Source organism: Ananas comosus, linkage group 14 (genome assembly GCF_001540865.1).
Source record: "Ananas comosus cultivar F153 linkage group 14, ASM154086v1, whole genome shotgun sequence".
NCBI classification, from domain to species: Eukaryota; Viridiplantae; Streptophyta; class Magnoliopsida; order Poales; family Bromeliaceae; genus Ananas; species Ananas comosus.
Genome location: NC_033634.1, coordinates 5,569,620 through 5,591,370, shown reverse-complemented (window position 1 = coordinate 5,591,370; position 21,751 = coordinate 5,569,620). Strand labels below are relative to the sequence as shown.

General features: G+C 35.9%; 1 long non-coding RNA gene and 1 pseudogene across 2 annotated transcripts; one reads left to right on the top strand and one right to left on the bottom strand.

Annotated features, from left to right (window-relative positions):
- Positions 8,121 to 12,949, bottom strand: LOC109720107 (annotated as a pseudogene).
- On the top strand, positions 19,751 to 21,362 carry LOC109720691. 2 transcript variants are annotated; one of them, XR_002219039.1, is made up of 4 exons: positions 19,751 to 19,936; positions 20,083 to 20,141; positions 20,233 to 20,342; positions 21,324 to 21,362. It is a non-coding gene; the product is annotated as an uncharacterized LOC109720691 (long non-coding RNA). The 2 variants fall into 2 exon arrangements; XR_002219038.1 differs by lacking the exon at positions 21,324 to 21,362 and having other exon boundaries at positions 20,233 to 20,640.

Below are 21,751 nucleotides of genomic sequence, written 5' to 3'. Positions count from 1 at the left end.
CTCGTGTTCGGCTCGTTTAATAAACGAACCGAAAAATTCGGCTCGTGTCGGCTCGTTTACTAAATGAGTGAGTCGAACTCGAGCTCATTTCGAGCGAACACGAGCTGGCTCGCGAACAGCGAGCTAGCTTTGCCACCCCTAGTTCAACTAAACCGGGTCGGCGTCTTCGTGATAGGCTTGACCGCGCGCGAGCCAAACCATAATGATAAATCAAACACGAACGATAAGCCAATCTAGTCTAATCAATGGGTTAATTTAAATCGAAATCTCATACGATCAATTCTAAATTGAACCATTAAAGATATTAACGAACCAAACCGAACTACAAGCTGGTTTGACTTGAACCAAAATATGAAAGTTCGACTTGAACAAAGAGAATCTGATCTGAACTGAACCGAACCGGATCCTGTCTGAACCGAACCATAAAGGTATTCGACTTGAATTAACCAAAGTGAATCCGATTTGAACTGAACCGAACGGATCGAACCGAACCGGATCCTGTTTGAACAAAACTATAAAGGATTCGACTTGAACCAAACTGAATCAGATCTGAACTGAATCGAACATAGACCCGAACTGAACCGGATCCTGTCTGAACCAAACCATAAAGGATATCGAACTTGAACCAAACTGAATCCGATCTGAATGAATATCGAACTAGACCCGAACCGAACCAGATCCTGTCTCTGAACCAAACCATAAAGGATTCGACTTGAACCAAACTGAATCCGATCTGAACTAAATCAACCGATCCAAACCAAACCGGATCCTGTCTGAACCGAACCATAAAGGATTCTACTTGAACCAAAGTGGGCCGATTCCAAATGAACCGAACCGGATCCCGTCTAAACCAAATCATAAAAGATTCGACTCGAGACGAATCTGGTTCAAATCGATCAGAACCATAAAGGATCCGACTCGATTCGAGTAGTCCAATCCGAACTGAACCACAAAGGATTCAGCTTGAACCGAAGTGGGTCTAATCCAAACCGAACAGGATTCGACTTGAACAGACTCGAGCCGAATCTGGTTCCAATTCCGATCAGAACCATAAAGGATCTGACTCGAACCAAAGTGGTCCGATCCGAACTGAACCACAAGATTCAACTCGAATCGAAGTGGGTCCAATCGAACCGAACAGATTCGACTTGAACCAAAGTGGATCCGATTACCGAACTGAACCAAACCGAACCGGATCCCATCTGAACCAAGCAGTAAAGGATTCAACTTAAACCGAAGTGATCCAAACCGAACCGTAAAGGATGCGACTTGAACTGAAGTAGGTCTGATCTGAAACCTAACCGTTAAAGCGATCCGACTCGAACCGAAGTGGGGGCCGATCCAAACCAAACCGGTGAAGGATCGACTCGATCGAAGTGGGTCCGATCCGGATCAGAACACAAAGGTTCGACTCGAACAAATGGATCGATCTGAATGAACCATAAAGGATTCAGCTTGAACCGAAGTGGGTCCGATCTAAATGAACTACATGAAGATCGAGCTAAACTGAACCAGACTATAAGTTGGTTCGACTTAAATTAGAAACTGGTTCAGCTCAAACTCAACCAAAAGGTTTTCAGTTGAGTCGGAATGTAAGAGCTCAATCTGAATCAAACTCAAACATATCTTGAACCAAATCATTGTGGATTGAATCCAAACCACACTGAACTATAAGAAGTTAAATTGAGCCAAGATATAAGGCTCAACCTGACCAAAATTAAAGGACTTGAACTAAGTACAAAAGTTCGGCTTAAACCAAGTCTTGATGTGTTTCGAACCAAAGTATAACGGTTCAACCCGAATGACCAAAACAAACCAAAGGACGCCCAACTCAAATCAAACACGAAGTTTAAGTCAATTCAACTTGAACCTACTGTGATGATTCGAATTAAGTAAACCGGCTCTATCCGAACCGAAGCAATCAACGTTTCAAATTGAGCCTAAATTCAACTTAACGGCTAGGTCAACTTAATCGACTATAAGCTGAAAACAAATGACCATCAAGTCGAGTTCAATGACTCGTTAAATGAACAATCGAATGGACCATCAAGTCGTTAAATGAAACAATCAAACTCAACTCAACTTGACCCAAGTCGTTAACTGAGCAAATCAAATCAAACTCTATGACCGCCAAGTCGTTAAACTGAGCAAATCAAATCAAACTCTATTGACCACGAAAGTCGTTAAACTGAGCAAATCAAATCAAACTCCTTTTGACCGCCATTATCGTAACTGAATAAATTAAAATTAAACTCAACCTCAGCCTATTTCAAACAACCGCCATGTCATTAAACTGAGCAATCTGATCTCAGTCAACCACCAAGTCGCTAAACTGAGTATTCTAGTCTATATAAACTTCATGTACAATGGGGGTATAAGCATGTACACAGCAAATCATATTAATAAAATTTATTTGCAGTTTTCTCTTTTATCAATCTACCTCTCTCTCTCTCTCTCTCTCTCTCTCTCTCTCTCTCTCTCTCTCTCTCTCTCTCTCTATATATATATATATATATATATATATATATATATATATTTCAGCTATACTATTAATAGTACATACTATTCACTTTTTCACTCTTGTATCATTACATTACACCAACCACCCACTCAACTCTACACATTCAATGCTTACAAAGTGGATAATATCATACTATTAATAGTATACTAGCACAACTCTCTCTCTCTCTCTCTCTCTCTCTCTCTCTCTCTCTCTCTCTTTCGCGTTCTCGCTCTCTCTCTCTCTTTATGTATATATAGAATTGAGCTCCTATGCTTTTAAAAGCACCAAGTCGTTAATTCTTGTAGGTTTTCGACCTTTTGATGAAGATTTATTGGGTTAGGATAATAGTGGTATCCTAGGGTTGAGTGAATGGTTGGTGGAATAACATAATCTAAGGGGTGGAATTAGTCAAAGGGATAGATCTAATGGTGGAAAACTTACAATCACCAAATGCTTGGTGCTTTTAAAAGAGCCATTGCTGGACTCTCTCTCTCTCTCTCTCTTTCTCTCTCTCTAAGGTTATCAATTCTTGGGAGAGATCGATAGAGATGGCCACGAAGTTTGAAATCGAGCAGTTCGACGGCAAAAACAAATTCGGCTTGTCGCAAATTAAAGTACGAGCGATTCTTGTACAATAAGAGTTGGACGAAATGTTGAACGGGAAGAAAGCGAAGCCAGCGGAGGTCACGGATTCGGCATAGGAAAAAATAGAGTGGAAGGCGCTGAGCATGCTTCATCTATTGTTAGCAGGCGAGGTTTTTTACATCATAGCTAGTGAGTCGACACAGGCGAAGTTGTGAAAGAAATTGAAAAATCAGTACATGACCAAATCCTTGGCGAACAGGTTATATTTGAAGCAGCGGCTGTTCACATTGCGGATGCAGGAAACTGCTAGCCTACACGAGCATCTAAATGAGTTCAACAAAGTGGTGACCTAGTTGACCAACAATGGAGTCAACATGGATGATAAGAACAAGGCACTGATTTTACTCTTTTCACTACCGATAACATATGAGAATCTAGTGACAGCGTTGCTTTATGGCAAGGAGACCGTAAGCATAGAGGCAGTCACAGCGACGCTTCTCTTGAATGAGATACGGAAGATGACTCAGGAGTTCGGCACATAGAGCCAGGATGTAGGGCTAGTGGTGAGAGCGAAGAAGGAGGCAACAACATCAGCGACCAAAGATCAACATAAGAAATCGCTATCTGAGGTAGAATATTTCTACTGTCACAGGAAAGGACACATAAAGTGCAATGTCGAAAACTTCAAAGTGATCTGAAAGAGTTGAAGTGGCAGAAAGGAAAAACTATTGTAAACGAGGACAAGGAGGCATCAGCGATGGCACAAGTAGTAGAATCGAAGGTGATCGATTCTGATGTGCTGTAAGCGGCAACCGGTGGTGTTGAAATTTCGGATGATGCATAGGTGCTCGATTGGTATGTTCCTTTACATCTGCCCGGAGAAAAAGTCTTTTGCATCCTATAAGGGATCAAAGGTGGAAAAGTTCTTATATGGAATGGGACCACGTGCAAAGTTTTAGGAGTCGGCACGATGAAGATCCGGATGCACGATGGGGTCATGAGAACGTTAACAAGTGTAAAATGTGCAACACGCTCCTGGTTTGAAGCGAAATTTGATCTCGCTAGGTGCGTTAGACTCGAAGGGTTGTGATTTTTCAGCTTTAGATGGAGCTATGAGGGTTCGAAAGCAAAATCGGGTCGTGTGTGAGGCGAACAAGTACGGAAACCTACACGTTCTAAACGTGAGCACAATTAGAATAGGAGCGAGGACAATTTGGGTTCCAAAAGTTCACGGAGATGCAGCTACTTGAGATGGAGCGGCGGATGCAGCGACTTCGAGTGGAGGAGACAAGCTCAAGGTAGAGCTTGCATGGTGAGCTTGACGCAGCGGTTCAAGACTAAATATCAAACCAAGGCGGAAATTGTTAGGATTTGGTTATATTTGTAGTTGATTCCTAATTGGATTAGGATAAATATTTAAATCTATTAGAGATAAATTAATATAGATTTAAATATTAAATAGACTAGGATTCCTAACTATCGTAGGATTTGGGTACATCTTGGGTGAACTTTATATATATAGACAAATGTATCTAAAAGTTGTAGAGCCCGAGAGAGGAGTACGACTAAAGCTTGGGTATGTTGTATGGTCTAATTGGGTGGACTATATATACTAGAGGACCTTGGCCATGAGTTGAGTGCACCTAGTGCACGTGGAGAGTTGTCTTCTAGATTTATAGAAGACAAGAGAAGGGTGAGAGAGATTCAGAAAGAGAGCTCGGGTTGAAGCTACTCTCTTATTTAGTGAATTTTATTTTACCCGCATATTTTCTATTAGATTTTCTCTATTTTGCGATTGTATCAGCTTTTGCTGAGAAGACGGGTTTATGTTAAAAATCCGATTTGATGCATCTGTTGTGGAATCCCAACAATCGGCATCAAATCAACAGCAGTCGGTATCAAAGCAAGTTGTGAATTCTCAAAATCTGGTATCATAGCGAGTACCAGATTCCCAACAGTATGACTTTATGAAAACAAGTTGGCTAGTATCTTTGTTATAATCAATAAAATATAATCATAAAAATGAACAAATTGCTATATAAATAGTCAACGTTCACAATAGTAGTTGAAAAGAAATACAATCCCTTACTTTTGGGAACAATAAGAATTATCCTCAGAATTTAGTTTTCGAACCAAACGAAGCCTAATGACAAACTTCGACCAAGATATTAATAACCCCGACTTCTTTGTCTTCACCTCTCCGTTCTCGATGCTCGCTTGCAGGCCTACACCACCCACATTGCCATTGACACTAAGCAGCAAAACAACTTCTACCTCTAGCCATCCATTCCGACGATCTTTAGTATTTTGGTAAAGAATCTTTGATGAGTTCTGTTTGAAAAATCTGTCTATTCGTTTAGTAGAAATATTTCTTTAAAAATATTTTGAATTGCAAAAAATAAAAACAAAAGATAAGGTTTAAGTATAGGTGAACCACACCAACAAACCAAGACCGCGCCCAACCCAGCTCGACTCGCGCTCGTGCTGTGCACACGCTTGTTTAGAAAAAAGGTCACTTATTAGTATATTCCTATAAAATTTTTAAAATAATTTACACACCAAGCTTAATAAGAGAAATAATATGCCTCTACAAATTTTATAAACCTTCAAACAATACTCGTTGATTAAGTTGAAAATGTTGGCTTAAATGGGTCAGCATCCTGCTAGGGATGCAAACGGGGCAGATCTAGGGGCGGGAGGGTTCCCCCATCTCCCGCTCCATTTCATGTCAGGGCGGGGCAGATTCGAGGTCGGTTATTTTTTATTTTCTTTTTGGCTCCTACTTACCGCTACAGTCGGGACGGATCGGGGCGGGAGCGGGTTTCTGACGAATTTTTGACAGATCAAGGCGGATTGAAGGAAGAAATGGGTCTCCCGCCTCTCTCTCCATTTATTTGGCAGATGATCGAGGCAGGTTATATTTTTCTATATTTTTTGTTCGCACTTACCGCTCCATTCGGAGCGAATCGAGGCAAGAGCTCCACCAACCCGGATCCATTTGCATCCCTACATCCTGACCTACGGCGTAAGGTTAAGTTGAATGAAGTCACGTTCGAAATGGTAGGGATCGGGTTGGGTTGCTTCATGTTTGAAGTGACGCGAGGCTAATTAGACCGAATCACAATAGAGACCTATAGGCCTGCTATGTTTGTTTGGTTGAAACGAAAAGTTTAAATAAAAATAATTTTATATAATTTTGGGGCAATTGCTTATATATACTGAAAAGTTTCCTACTTTCTTATTTAACCCTTTTAGAATGCTAATATTAAAAATATATTTTTAAAGTACCAAAGTTTTTCAAATATACCCCTAAAGTTAAATTATGTAGTGAACTGTTAAGTTAGGGGCAAAAGAAGTATTTTGACTTTTTAGCTTTTCAAATATACCTTCTACCGTCACCAACTTTTCTTATTTGCCTATAAATTAGAACAATATATGTATTTTTATAATTTTTTAATTATGATAAAAGTTTAACTTAGATTTAAGCTGAGATGACTTAACAGGCACTGACAGCAGGAGTATTTTTAAACAATAGAAAAATATATAAGGGGTATATTGGAAACAAAGAAAAGTAAGGGTAAATAAGATATTTTAGAGGTTTTGAAGGATATGTATGCAATTATCCTTATTATTTTCTTCTATTATATATTATATATTATGTATTAATTATATAAATAACTAACATATTATATATATTATAATTAAAATTTATATATTATTATTATTATAATCTTTACCATCTATATTTATAATTTAAATATATTCAAAATTATATTAAATATATATTATAGGGTTAATTCTATACAGGTCCCTAAAAAATATAGTGAATGACAAATATATTCTTACAAAGTTTAAGTTTCATGTATTGTCCCTACAAAAGTTCTAATATTTTCAAATATGTTCTTATGTTTTATTACTGTTAAAGAACCGTTAGAGAACTATTTATATTTTCAATTCTGTCATCACAAATATATTCCTCCAAAAGTCATAACAGTATAATATAAGAGGGGTAAAAATGTCAAAAACTTACCGGGATAAAATATTTAACCTATAATTAACTAAATTTTTCTAACAGATTCTAACGACAGAGACATATTTGAAAACATCAGGACTCTCGTAGGAACAATATATGAAAGTTGAATTTTTTAGGGACATATTTGTCATTCATTATGTTTGCAGGGACCTATATGAAATTAACCATATATTATAATATATAATAACATATATATATATATATATATATATATATATATATATATATATATATATATATATATATATATATATTTATAAATAAAATAGTATATAATAGTATATTAATGTAAGGAGAAAGAGCGGGTAAATGAGAGATTTCGTTTTCCACCGAAAAACAATGGAAAATGAAAACTTCAATATTTTTTTCTAAATTCGTAAAAATACTTTCATGAAAAAATTATTTTACATGGAACCAAATAAGCGAAAAAGTATTTTTCATACTGAAAATAATTTTCAATTTATTTTACACCGAACCAAACGCCCCCTTAGTATGGTTCAAAGGCAATGGCAGTGGTATAGTAGCCACGACAATGGTGGCAACAACAAGTAGGATGTAGCGTAGGTCGAGGGAGTCAGGGAGAACGACGATAATGAAAAGCGAGGAGAAAAAAGTTTGTTAGGTTTTCAGAGTTTGTAGGAAAAAAATTCTAGTAGATCAATATAATTCCCCCTTTTTTGAAATATGGGTTGAGTAGTTATAGGACAATCATCCCCACAAAATATTAAGAAAAACTTCATTTAGCGCTTTTAGTAACCATTTCCGTTACCACATTATGGTTTCAAAAATTCCACTTTCCTATTCATATATAATTTTCTCTTTATATTACTGTAAGAATTAATTGGTCATATTAAGTAAGGATATTCATAAATCAGAAGATAGTAAAGTAATACATTTTACAAACTAAAGGACCGGTTATAATTTGCACTTCACCTCCTTGCGATTTCTAAAATAAACCACTAACCCGATTTAATGATCGATTCTAACTGTGACAAACAAAATTACAAGGTAGTAAAGTTAGATTTTCTGAACTATATATATGTGAGAAAATAAAGACACATTGAAACCACGTGAGAGCTATTCCAACTACACACATCTCTAATTACATTATATTTATAATAATAATGTCCATTAGAGTTGTCATAAAACACACACATATATATATATAAGGAGCATGTCCACTGACACAAAAGGAGCTGGAACAAAACCCTGCAGCATTATTAATCACACCAAAAAGGAACCTAACATTCAAGTATTCAACAAGGCCATTCTGTATCAGATCGACCCCCTCACTCATGCCTCCCTCTTCGCAAGGAAAATGTCGGTAAGAACAGTCTTAGACTGCAGAGATGTCTTCAGCAGCTGCAAACCCTGCCCATCATGTGCCTAAAACTTATAAATATGTGGGTTTCTTTTGCGCGCATAATCTTAAAAATATATAAAATTCTGCAAATATATCTGCAAAATTGATAATTTTATGTGTATTTTTGAAAATCTTACCAATATATATATGCACATGCTCTTGTTAGGCTATGTCGCAACGCAAACTCTTTCTCGTAGATGTCCCTACTATATTAAGATGCATATGCAATTTAACAAGACTTTTCAAGAGTTTGTAGTGAAATACCGACTTAGACGCTGTAATTTGCAAGTTCATATATTTATAGAGTTCGATAAATGCGAGAAAATTAAACTGCCTAAACTATTCATAGAAAACAATTTTCAAGTGATGATGTTATGAGTAGATTTCATTTAATCTACTCAGATTCACTCTTCACAGTTGATGAATTTGGGTTTAACTTCAACGAATCCAACAATATTATTTGCCAGCGTTATATTTTGGTCCATATCTTTATGTACTACTAAAGAAAAAAAACTGGAATATACAGTAAACAGTATTAATTGTTGTGGCAAATATTGTTTGATACTAACTAACATGACAAATTAACTTGGTTAAAGTTAATTAGTCTTTGGCGACAAGGACTTCAACAAATAAAAAGGTAATTAGCAACCCGATTGTAAAATGTATAAGATTGAGGACTAAAGTTAAATGCCATGCAAACATTGAGGGCCGAAGGGGCAATTAACCCAACAATATTATTTGCCTAAACCCGGTGCATCTCATCTGCATGTTGAGCACCGCGTTCTGCTCTTAATTAATCTCACGTCTCATATTTTAGTCATACCACCTATTTACTTGCAGATTTTATATTTAGAAATTGAGTAGTTAGATCAAAAATATAAGATTTGTTGATGCCAAAATTGAAATTAACATGCCGACCTAATCCATGTATGAGCCAATAAGGACACGTGGTACACTAGGAGTCGGCAATAATTAAGGCGCCTGAAGGTTTTACAACCACTCCCCCTACTACTTTCAACCAACCAATAATGTGGATTGATATTACTATAAATAGTAATTTCGAAACCTACAATAGGAGTCTTTTTCCTCCCTGAACGAGAATATCATCCTATTTTTCTTGCAATTTTATTGCTTTTCTAGGAGTAGTCTAAATATAATCTTTTCTTTTTCGCATTTACTGCTTTCCTAGGAGTAGTTTTTAAGTAGAACCCTGGAGTCTGTCAGTCCCACTAGCATCACTCCGTTGTAAACTACATATTTGCAGAGTCTGTATGCTCTTCGGGCACACTCTATTTTATTAATATATATATATTTAGGCATTCGGCTCTTTCAGCCGACCAGTCATTGTGTATTTCATTTATTCGGCTCTTTCAACCGACCAGTTATTGTGCACTTCTTCTATTCGGCTCTTCTGCCGACATCGATCCCTGCACAGTTCATACATTCAGCTTCTCCAGTCGAACCAGTTTTATAGTGAAGATTTTCGAACCCAGCTGGCTCGATCCCTCGTCAGCCGAATCGCTTGATCTGTCGAAGGGCGCAAACTTCGAGAGTTACTATCTGCAACTGCTCCTCACCCCGGCGCGCTTTCTGAGGAGAATCTTTGATCGGGTCAAGGATCGAAAAATTCGACTACCAACAAGATTAATGATGAAGGGCTAGTAGATGTTAATTGATTTGAACCAATCCAAAAAACTTAAGTTCACAAAAGAAGATACCCTTACCCATTAAATACAGTTAAAAATTCTTGTTCTATTTAATATTTAATATGGGACTACTAGGTCCTATTCGGATTCTCTGTGAATTATCCCTCTCAACATAGAAAAGCTGTTAAACAGGCCTTGTTAATTATAAGCTGAGTGACAACATCAAGAATTATCTAATTCTATTTCATCCAAACACCTACACAGTTTTGTAGTTTCATATGATTTAGGCATAGGTATTGGAACCACATGTTATTCTCGCAAGCTGTTCTTTACAACTTTCAACTTCTCTTGATTAGTATGAGGGGCGAACCCAACGCGCGTGCTACGTGCTACTAACACACAACAACTTGGCTAACCAAAAATACGTAAGTTGTGAACTAAGGGGCCGTTTGGTTAAATGTAATTATAAATACAGTATAATTAAAGATGCATGTATTTAAAAATACAGCAGTTACAACTATATGCATTCTGTTTGGTTGGATGCAATAGAAAACGCTGCAAGTATAAATAATTTGTTTGGTTGCATGTAGTTGAAAAATAATTTTTAAAATTTTATTATTTTCTATATATGATGGTGAGATTACGTACCTCCAATGTAAAAGAAAAAATAATTTTTGTTTAAAAAATAATTGAGCAGGTAAGCATATCTTTTATTTAAAATTACTCTCGATCTCCAACTGCTACAGTTAAAACTGCGACCAATTTGGGCGTAGTTCAAACTGCTGCAGTTGGGACCTTTCCTACAGTAATTGAAATTAAATACATCAAATCAAACATCGAATTTGCATTTGCATATAGTTACAACTGTACTATAGTTGCAACTACATGCAACCAAACGGCCTCTAAGATTTGATATCATTTTAAAGGGCTTGAACTAAACTAAACCTCGGACTACTAGGTGGAAGTACGTACCCTAGCACATTACATTCTTAACAATGGATACGTGGTGCACATAACATACGGATGAACCAGGTGTAGGTAGTTATTTTTCATCTTAAATGAGGACTGAAGTGAAAAAATTTTCAAAGTTGGAGGTAGCGAATGTGAAACTTAAAAGCTGGAGAACAAAATGTAACTTGGCTAATAAAGGTTCAGGTTCTAGCTAGTACTGCAATTTATCACTTGCCTATATATATTTGACTGCAATTTATCACTTGCCTATATATATTTGAGATAGAGAAGAGCAAAAAACAAAAAACAAAGAAGGAAAGATAAAAAGAAAGAGATATATAGGAGAATGGAACCTCTTCCACGCCGAGCTGTACGGTCGTCTCCTGGAGCACGCTCAAGTCCTTGACATGACAGGTGTTAAGCAGGTTATTAAGCAGGGTGATACTTGGTATATATAGTTGACATGGGCGTGATGGTGAGATCATCCATTATGGTGTACGTCCCCTTCACAACTCCTAAAACATTAATTTCCCCATTATTATTCTCGGCCTTTACTGTTCCTTCCGATCTGGGCTCAAAATATTGCACCTCTCTTGTCATGTTATTCTTGCATCCAGGGCAATGAGCCCCGCTAACACGCGTAACATAGTCGTAGCAAGAGGAGTTATAATTATAGGAACACCTATAGTACTTTTTACTCGTATGCGTCGACGACGACGACGATGCAGAAGTAGGCAAGAGGAGTACGCCATTTTCTGAGAGCGAAGGGACCGATACCTCCGGGTTGAGGAGATCGACCTTGGCTTGGTCGGAGAGGAAGTAGGTACCGTCGAGGCTCTCTAAGCTTTGACGTATGTTTGCGACGCTTCCGACCATGGATTCTTTTGTTATGAGCTTTATGATGGTCCCTACTGGAAGCGCGAGTAGGCCGAATAAGAAGTCGACCACATCTTTTCCGGCTTCGGCGAAAAGGACTTTGTTGGCTCTGGTGTCGACTAGGAGCTTCACACTGAGCTTTGTGGTGCTGGCCATGTTTGCTAGCTAGTTAATTTGCAGATTAAAGGTTTACCTACCTGTAAGAAGAAATGATGATGTAATCGATTACATAATTCTAATTAACAATTAGAGAACCAACATAAGCCCCAAAAAACAATAACAAACCGGAGGGAAAGCAGCTGAGAGCCACTTTTAATTTGAAGACGTATATATGCATAATGTTACGACAAACGCACAAACGAAAACGAAATGACGAACACAAAAAATAATCAAACCACAAGCAGAAAATAAAGAGACATATATTTACGTGGAAAATCTTTTGCAAGAAAAAAACTACGGGCGAGGAAGGAGAGAATTTCACTATGGAACGAAAAGAAAATACAACGTTCTTCAGGTTACAACCAACCACGATCACACGCCTCTAGGGCAAAAACGAAAAAGAAATATATAGTACAGACCGCAGAGGCTGAAATTCATCTAAGGGGGCATTTGGATTGATTTTTGCCATCAATTAGCATATCGCCAGGGATATTGAAAAGATGAGTTCGAACGATTTCAAATGATTTCTTCTTTTTTTTTTTTCTTTCTTTGAGAATTTAAGTCTAAAGCACTAACTGGCTTGCCGTCTACGATAGATGACAAGACTAATATATTTGTTGTTAATAAACTTGATTTAGAAAACAAATCGTAACTTCATCGATCCAAAAGCCTCCTAAGATAAATCACTCAGAGTGACTGAGGAATGAGCTATAATAATATTATATTAGACTTTACTGAGGCGAATAGATCTGACCTGGAGATTTTCTAAAGGGAAGGGTGGAGGAGGTGGTCAAATGCGGAGCAGGGGAAGGATCATGAGTGGAGTATTATGCATGAGAGAAGTTTTGAAAGAGGTTTATATAATGTGAAAAAGATATTAAAGATTTGCTTCCCTCCTAAGCAAATCCATCCATTAATTCGAAAAGGATAAAGTTGACATTGCAAACTGTAGCCCATAATCAGGTGATTGGCTTTGTAAAATTGGGGACATTTTCAAATCTATCCTTCATGTTGGCTTAAATGAGTCACCATTCTGCCTTGTGCCAGAATGCCAAGTAGGCTGAGTCACATTCAAAATTGTGTGAGGCCGAATTAGACCGAGTTATGTTCAAAGTGGCATAAAGCTGGTTGGGCCGAGTCACAATCGAGACCCGTGGGCGCTGTATCTGTACACTTTGAGGCCGTTTGGTTGGATGTAGTTACAAAAACAGTATAGTTAAAAATACATACAGTTGCAAATGCTGCAGTTGTAACTACACCTAATCTGTTTGGTTTGATACTGTTACAATTGCTGCAGTTATATTTCTTCTATTTGATGATATGAAGCTGATATAGTTATATTTGTGAATTTTGTCACCTCTTGAGATAGAGTAGTGAGATTACCTTCACCATGCATACAGTAATTGTATAAGTTTATTAATCATTTAAACTTACTATTTATAAATAAATAAGTAGATATATATGATATTTTTATAATTTTCAACCAATCTTCAACTTATTAATCGACACATTTAAAATTTTTAATTTATTTAATTTTAATATGTAAATCAAACTTAAAAAGTTTAAATGATTCTCTCTTTTTTTTTTATCAAATTTAATAATTATAATTAATTAAAACTTATTAAGTTAACATACACAATCGCAATTTATAAAAATTTAGAAAGAAGAAACTATTTTTATATTTTAAATAAAATATATTTAAAAACCTTTAATTTTTTGCACAAAGCTTGTNATATATATATATATATATATATATATATATATATATATATATATATATAAAATTTATTTCCCTATTTATTTATTTATTTATTTATTATTGTTCACTTATAGGTGATCCTATTTCTCACCAACTGCTGCAGTTGGAACTGCAGCCAGTTTGGATGTAGTTCCAACTGCAACATTTGAACCTTCTTGTGCAGTTGAAACTGCAGCAGTTGAACTCAATTGCACTAAACCAAACATAGGAATTGAGGTTGCACACATTTGCAACTGCACTGAAGTTGCAAATACGTGCAACCAAACAGCCCCTTTAAGTGAATTGATTGTGCATTTTTAACAACTCGAGTTTTTGGGATTAATGATTAGTGCTAATGATATGAAATAACAAATTTTCCGTTAACCCTTTCATAAAGGGCAAAATATTAATACATAATAAATTTTTTAATATTTTTATTTGATTTTTTTTCTTTTATTTTATGACTTGTAGTGTAATTTTTTTTATTCCTTATAAAGTGTATGATCCATCATTTGTATTTTATTAAATTTTTTAGAAAACATACTAAATTTCTGGAAATTACTAATCTGATAATAAGTTTGCTAATTAGTTTTTGGCTCATCGGGAGGTAAAAGTAAAATTTTAGAAACAATTCATCCAATTTAAATAAAGTTTTACTATTAGGAATGTATGAAAATATTTTTCACATTTATAAAAACATTGGTGATACTAAAAAAATTATTGATAAACTTATAATTTAGTGAAAAGACATTGAGAAAATTATTATGCAAAATTAAATAATAGTAAATTTTTGAAACCATTTATCGTCTACATGAGGTGCACTAGATTGGTGCCCTATTCCCTTTCAATCTTATGTCTCAAACTCTCAATTTCTGCTTTAATCGTTTTATATCTAAACTCAGTCAAACATTTTACAATTTTTAATCAAAATTAATTTTTTTAAATTAAAATTAACTTTATAAAAATTATTTTTTCAGAACTTAGGTCAGACAGGCTCCTGGAATATGGAGCAAAATAAAGCACACTTGAGAAGGAATTTGTGCAGGACATGACATGGTTACCGGCTTATTGGGTGATGCAAATAACACTATTGTGGGGGACTGGGGAGTAATTAAGCCTTTCCAAGTTCCAACAACGCCGAAGGACCAAAATACCCTTTCATGCGTTTACAGGATGACCGGTACCGCCTGCAGAATACCGACAGTAGCCGGTAGCAACCGGCTGGAGGGATGATCACAGCCGTCCATGACAATAAAATGAACGATTCAATTTTAAAAATATATATATAAAAATACTCCACAAAAGATTATATTTACTGGTAGACTATATGAAAGGTGGCAGACATTTAAGTGTAATATATTAATAGAACATACTAAAAGATTTGAGTTTAAATTTTTTTTAATATTTTTTACTACGTGGCAAATTTTTTTTTTTTTTATCGTCACAAGCACGTGACACGTTATCTTTCCTTCACCAAACTTTTAATACGCATTCAAACGGTCCCACTACGAAACTTTGAATTAATGCATTTAAATAGCTTCACTACTATTTTACAATCTTTACCAACAATCTCTAATTAATTCATTGTGATCCTTTTTTTTTTCTTCACCAAACTTTTAATTAATGCATCCAAACGGTCCACTGTCATTTACGATTCTCTTCTCTCCATCTCTAATTAATTCATCAATTCTTTCTTTTTCATTTTTTTTTAATACCGTCATATCTCTCTCTCTCTCTCTCTCTCTCTCTCTCTAATATGCGCCCACCTCCCCCCCTCCGCTGTGGTCGAAGGTATGGTCTGTCACCGTCACTATCGCCGTCACCGAAGATGGCATCATCGGGTCCATCCCCACCGCAAATAGTGAGTGACATTTGATGGGTGTGGCAAGTGAGGGACATAAGAAAATGCTCGATATTTTTTTTATTATTAATTACTTATATAATTTATACCTGCCGCGATACGCGGGTTCTTTCACTAGTATTTATTAATAGAGAATATGACAATAATTAAATTTAGGTTTTCTAATTTAATATAAAAAGCTAATTTATTAATAAGGTATAGAAAAGAGTTTGAAAATAAATTCTATAACACTTAAACATAATTCACTAAAAATTACCTTTCTTCTAACAAGTAATATGTGTCACATATTTTAAAAAGTTTGATAAGTTTATTATCTCAAATATTTTATTTTAATTAAATCAAAATTAGTTTGTACTAAATATCTTTTCGACATAAATAATAAATATATTAAAATTTTTATAGTAAAGTAAATCAAGGTATATAAATTTAAAGGTGTGGGAAAAAATATAAGAAATTTTTATTTAATATGAAACTATTTATAAAGTTTATAAAATAATAGAAAGATTTAAATTTAGATTTGTTTAATTATATTTAATAATAAGTTATATGAAAGGTCATGAAAATTTAAATTTACCTGGATCACGTAATTTAAAAATTTTAATAACTTTTTATCTTCTCAACTATTTTATTCTAATTGAAATAAAATTAATTTTTTTAAATATTTGATTTTATTAAAAATAATTGTAATATATTTTTTATTTGATTATTCTTTTTAATTTGGTTTTGTTTGGTTTTTGAGAGAAGAAATTTACAAAGTGAAAGTGTCGTAATTAATGTGAAAACATTGTGAAAATAAAAAAAAATACATGAAAGATCACTAAGATTTATGTTTACATGTACTTTGTTGTATTAATTAACTAGCAAAGTTTACAAAACAAATTAATTTTACATATTTATAAATACATTTATTAACGGAGTGTATTAAAAAAAATAAAGGCTAAATTACAGAAAATCTTCCAGTCAAAACCTGATTTTTCACTTTCCCACCCTGTCATTTAAAAACCTACACTTTGCCTCCTTATAAAATGAAAAATGTTCACTTCACCCTCTGTCGTTAATGGTCCGTTAGGATTCTGTTTATAAATATTATTATATTTTTTAATGCCAAAAATACCCTCAGTCTTCTCTTATGTTGCCTTGCCCTCTTTCGGCTCGCCGCTTCGCCCTCCTTCGCTGCCTAGCCCTCGCCCACATCTCCGTCCGCGCTCATAAACACCCCCTCGCCCTCCTCTTTAGCTTTGCCTTCACCCTTGCCCTCGCCCTTTCCCGCCTCGATTTCCTCGATTTCCTCCTACCTCGATTTTCTCGTTACTGTTGCCAAAATGAAGGGGCGACGAGGGGGCAGGAGGAGAAGGGGAGTAGGCGGAGAAGAAAATAGAGATGAACTCCGGCCGATCGAGACGTGAAAAATCGAAGAGAGGAGACAGTGGATGAGCGATATGAGGGAGGAGACAAAAATGGTGAGAAACAAATTGGCCACTTTGTTATTACATTTCACACCATACCCCTCTGTAAACATTTTTTATTTTATAAGGGGTAAAGTATAGGTTTTTAAATGACAAGAGGGAAATTGAAAAATCAGATTTTTACAGAAGGGTTTTATATAATGTAACCAAAAATAAATTTATGTTCTCTTAATTGGTATAAAAAATTAGGATAAACTTCCAAAACCACCCTTGTGGTTTCGCGCTTTCTCACTTTAGTACCATATGATTTAAAGTGTATCAAGTTAGTGTACTGTGGTTTCATTTTTTATCTTTTCATCAACATTTTCATTAATATTTTGTTGAATTATAGACAAAAAACTTTAGATACCCCACCTACATTTATCAAATATTTACTTTAGTATCCTTTAGTTTTAACTTTGTCACCTATTTAATAAAAAAAATTAGTAAAATTAATAATAAAAATATAAAAATAAAACCACAGAATATTAAATTGATATACTTTAGTATTTGAAGTTTAGGGTATTAAAGTGTGAAACCACAAGGATGTTATTTGAAGTTTTTCCTAAAAATTAATTTATTGATAGAGTATATGAAGAGTTTGAAATACATTATTTAAAATATAATGGTTATTTAATAAATTGCCAAAGTGAGGAAAACTACCCAACTTATTTGCTTTTACGTATAAAAATTATACAGGGGTCATGTTTTTTTTTTTTTTTTTTTTAAGAGATAGGTAGCACGCTACCCGATTCGTTTATTTCATTTAGAAATAAACTTAGTTGGAAATGTGCATGAAATGATTCCGGCTTTTGGTGCTTGATCAAGGTTTGTTTGCTGTATATGTTCGATAATATGACATTTCTATAAAAAAATATGTTATTCCATCACAAACACTTGCCATTCTGATTATTGCGTTCTAATTACCCCCTTGATCATTGATTTGTTTTATCTATGGAACTTAAATTTTTAGAACTTAAAATTTTTGTTTTTACATAAGCCTTTTATTCCATATTTTTGAAGATTAGTGACAGGGTGGTTGAATTATTGTTATTGGCATACAATTCCCATTTCTAATCATATTTATTATTTTCAAAGAACGTTTCCTGTAACAGGCTTGATTTCAACCTCATTCAATATCTTTACTTTGTTCCCATGTAACACTCCATTAAAATCCTCCTATTACCCGCATTTCTGCGAGACTCACGTAATTGTATCAGGTTCTGCAAAGTCGCAAGAGCAGTGCACTATGGATCCAAAATTAAAACGACGCCCGTATCAAATCAATGCATGTTAAAAGCAAGCAGATCCGATCTGACCCGACCTAGCTCGCGCGTCAAAAGCCACACTCAACTCACTAGTACTCTAAGTTGCAGGCATTTAGTGGCAGGGCAAAAAATAAAAGTAATGGTACAACCGAAAGCAGGAAAAAAAAAAAGAAAAAGAAAGAAAAAGTAATGGTACAACTTGAAAGCATCTTCTTCTCCTTGGCTCAAGTGGGTCCTCATCAAGTCAATTACCAAACAAAAGCTAGGCAGTGGAGCAATAAAATCTCTTTACTTGGTGAGCAAGGTTTGGCTTTGGGTGCTCTTTGTAACTGAAAAGGATGAGCCCCCTCCAATGAGAGAAGCGAAGAATCTTTGACACAGTGATAGAGTGAAAAAAAATTGCAAGTTTATAATTTGAATTTTCGTTACTATTTAAATTTGGATTCAAATTTATGCTGTAAAATTGTTCTAATAATTTGAAACTTAAGTTCAAGTTTCAAAGTTGAACGTAAGTTATTTTTAAATTTGAATTTTATTTTATCTCATCCTTTCTTCGTCATCAAGTGTATTATCACGCCCGGAGACCACTCAATTTGTATTCGCTCAGGCACGCACTCAGGCCCGCCAAACAGGTAAGACGAACCCCCACTCGAATGAAACAGTAATATACAACAATCAATACAAACATTCATGATATGTGTACATATAAATATATCAGAGCACAACCACAAGCTTGAACATTCAACTCGAATGAAACTTAGTTAAGTTTACATCGTTTGGTTTACAAAATATTGCAACACTGTACTTTTCCAAATGAAGTGGGAACATTTAGACCCTGCTAGGTCCTTTTAACACACTGGACCTTTACAAATTGCGGAGTTCGAGTGTTTGATCAGTGTTCCGAGTTCTTCCAGATATTCTGGAGGGTCGTTGACAGTGTTCCGACCTATGACTTGCATCCCGAGAATTGTAGTATTTAAAGTAGCGCTAAGGCCACCAAAGTGATGGACTTAGGCTGCTCTCGGGTTGCCTTTTTCTGGGCAGTGTACCGGTACAGCTTGATGGTTGTACCGGTACAGAAAGTATGCCGATGACAACTCGATGGTTGTACCGGTACAAGTGGATTTTTCTGCCAACCTGAGGCTTTGGTTTGCTATCTCGCAGGATTTGAACCGGTACACTTTTTCGTGTACCGGTACACTTTGCAGTCCGCAGACTGTTTATTTTGGGAGGGTGTTTTTGCAATTGTGGCTTATTATAAAACACCCCACAGCCCCTTAGAAGCTCTTTTGAGCCCTTGAACGTGGAAAAGAGAGGTAAGAGCTCCTCTCTTGATTTCCTTTCTCTTTTTCTTGCTTTTAGCCTATTTTGATCTTCTCTCTTTGCTTTTTCTTGTTCCGTGTTGGGATTTCTACTTTGGATAAGCATTGGATTGAAGATTGGAGCTTGTGGGAAGGAAGATCTTCAACCATAGTGATCTTGGAGCCTTGTTTGGAGCTTCATTTGAGGTTAGTAAGCTTAAATCCCCCTTTGATCCATGTTTTAGTAGGTGTTACTTGTGGAAACCCTAGATTGAGCATATTAGGGTTAATAATGGGGATTTTTGATTAGAGGCTTTTGAAGCCCAATTGATCTTATTAGAACCTTTGTTTAGGTTGGATTAGTGGGCCTCTAACTCCCTTTTGGAGATCGAGAGGGGTTTCTTCGCTTTCGGTGAGTTTTCTTCACCTTTGTTTGGATTGCTTAATGTTTGAACAATGGGTTGTTCGTAACGTTTGTGTATCTCTCTTTTCCTTACCTTTAGGGTGCTAGGAGAGTGGTGGGCAACCTCGTTCGGCGAAACGAAGGGTTACGAGAGTCACGGTGGATTTGGCTTCATTGGAATGGGAGGAATTTTCTCCTATGTGGTTAAAAGTTGTCATAACATCGAAATGCATGCATATTCATACTAGATAGGATTTTTATGAATTTTAGAATACTTAAAATGCATGTGTTATGTTTTATGAAAAATTGACTCTATGTAGTAAAGAGCTCTATGTATTACTCATGCATGTGAATAATATTCTTCCTTGTGAGTTGGCAACATGTCTCTTGTGATGAAAATGACTCGAATTATGAACTCCTGAACACTAAACTCATGCTTGGACTTAGTGGATAAAAATGCCATAAAGGGGCACCGAACTAGTAAACTGTGAAACTGCAACATAGAAACATAGTGATAGGCCATTGTGACATCGACTCTATTCCATGTTTTAGACATGATGACATAGTGATAGGCCATTGAGATATTTGGTACATTCCATGTTTTAGACATGATGACTTAAGACTTGAGACGGACTCTTACGCTTGCTTGCCATCGTGCTCATTCGCACATGCTTGTGAGGGTCACTTCCCACAAGCCGGCACTCCGGAGATAGCCATCGCGACACATGCTCACCCGTGCGGGATTGGGAGCCAAAATAGGATGCCGTGGGGGAGGCGCATTCCTAGAGTGAGAATGTTGACTACCACGGGGCCATTAGGCAAGGCGCAGGCCGAACTACCTACGGTACGTCCTACAGGATTGGACATTGGTGACTTAGTATACCGAAAGGTCGTTGACTAGAATAGTAAACAATGACATTTTACTATTTAGCTTATGGACATTATGTTAGTTATACTCATGTACATTCATGTTACAGTAGCTTTATTCCTTATGCAAATCCATGCTAAATAGAGATATCATGGTTTAGTAAGTATTCATATTTAAATACTTGTCATTCATATTGCTTATTTATTCGCACTTATCTGCTTAGTTTTCAAGCCTTGTGGGGCTTTTCATTCAAGTCAGTAATTGCCCACTGGGAACTATTATTTAATAGTTCTCACGCCCCTTGTTTTATGGTTTTATTTCAGAGCCCTCTACACCGGTGGAGGCACGGGACCGTGGCAAGGGGATCGCTCACTAGATAGCGTGGAGTTCGCTTTTTGCTTTATGTGGTTCTCCTTTTTTGTGTTTTGTTGTGAGGGAGAGTTTTGTTACCATGTATAGAGACCACCTTGTATTACTCTTAGCTCTTGTATTTGGATTTCGGATGTACTACTTTATGGTTCTATTTTAGTGAATTTTAGCCTTTGTTTATTCCTTTACTGTAAAATCTAGTTGTACGTTGCTCTGATACTTCTAGATATTTTTCTATTATTGCTTTATTTACTGTTTTATTGTAGACGCCTTATATATTTTAGACGTATGGCGGGTCTGGACACGCACCGGGCGGGCTTCCGCTGCGTCCCGGGGCGTGACAGATTATTTTGGTATCAGAGCCTACGGTTGAGTCTTAGTG